Source organism: Elephantulus edwardii, unplaced genomic scaffold (assembly GCF_000299155.1).
Source record: "Elephantulus edwardii isolate Elephantulus edwardi_28Jun2011 unplaced genomic scaffold, EleEdw1.0 scaffold00080, whole genome shotgun sequence".
In the NCBI taxonomy this organism is placed as follows: Eukaryota; Metazoa; Chordata; class Mammalia; order Macroscelidea; family Macroscelididae; genus Elephantulus; species Elephantulus edwardii.
Genome location: NW_006399830.1, coordinates 11761687 through 11763049, shown reverse-complemented (window position 1 = coordinate 11763049; position 1363 = coordinate 11761687).

Below are 1363 nucleotides of genomic sequence, written 5' to 3'. Positions count from 1 at the left end.
TGCAAATACTTTGTACTCCAGGGCTAGCCCACAATTTAGAGGTTCAAGTCCAGCTATGGGCTCTGCAGAACGGCCTGGGGATCTAGGTCTGAGAAGTCAGCCACAGAAACCTCTGGAACTCTACTCAGACACACAGCGGTCTCTGTGAGTCAACGCCCACTCAACAGCAGTCGGTTTGGAGGAGGCAGAGAGGGAAACAGGAAGCTCAAAGCCAGAAAATTGAGGGAGAACTGTGGTTGTGGGCACTGTGGAGTGGAGGCCGGAGCAGGGGGTGTGTAGGAGCCCAGGGAGGAAGGCAAAAAGTAGAGAGGGCTTTCTAAAGTTGAGTCTCTAAGAGAAAATGATTCCATTATTATAAAAAGTGTGGGTGACATGTTGCCTTCCCAGTGTGACAAGAGGCCTCTTGCCACCTCTTCCAGAAAAGTCCCCCATGCCCAGCATGCTCTGGCTGGATTGAGAGAGACCTTGATGGGCTCTTTTCAGCCCCTGTGCCTTTGCGTATGGACTTTTTTCCTTAGATTCAATTATTTGTCCTTCAACTCCTGCTCATCCTTTAAAACTCAGTTCAAATGTCACCTCGTCTGGGAAGCCTTTCTGATTGCCTCGGCCCCACTTTTGCACTTCCATAGCATGGTGGCGTGGAGCAAGCTCAGTCACTGCTGGCTGATTGTGGACAAGCTTTTGCTTAATCTCGGAGTGTCCCGAGATGGGGACAATGGCGCTGACCAAGTCTAGTTGTGAAGATGCCTACACAGCAGCATCTAGTGGCCGAGGCCCGTGGGAATCACGTGGTTGTACCTGCCACTCCGTCTTGTACTGGAGGGTGAGTGTGCGGTTCCGCCTTAACCTCCAAGCTCCCTGAGCCCTGTGCTTAGCAGAGAGAGGCATCATGTGGGTTGTGGATTGCGTGCCATTCACTTGTAATGTGACTGTGGGGAGGTGACATCATCTCTATGAAGTGGTTTCCTTTTTTTCTAAAATATCAATAACTCACATTGGGTACTCGCCTATGTCTCCATAGGAGTTCAATATTCACTGGCATCATCCCATTTTACAGAAGAGTACACTGAGGCTTGGGAAGAGGTGGGGCGATTTGTCGAAGTTAGTAGCAGGGCAGGACCTTATAGCATGCAGGTAAACTCGGAAAATAGTGCGAATCCAAGGGGTGCATGTGAAATAGCCCTACAGACTGTAACGGGTCCAGGGTGGGAAGGCCTGGGGGCGTGGTGAATGATGGCCGGGTGAAGGGATGTGGAGAAAGACGGCCTCGGACTTGGGGAGACCGTGTGGCGCGGTGATCGTGGTACCCGAGGCTCAGCGCCCCGCGGCTCAGCCTGGGCGGGGAGGGGTGCGGCCTGTCCCC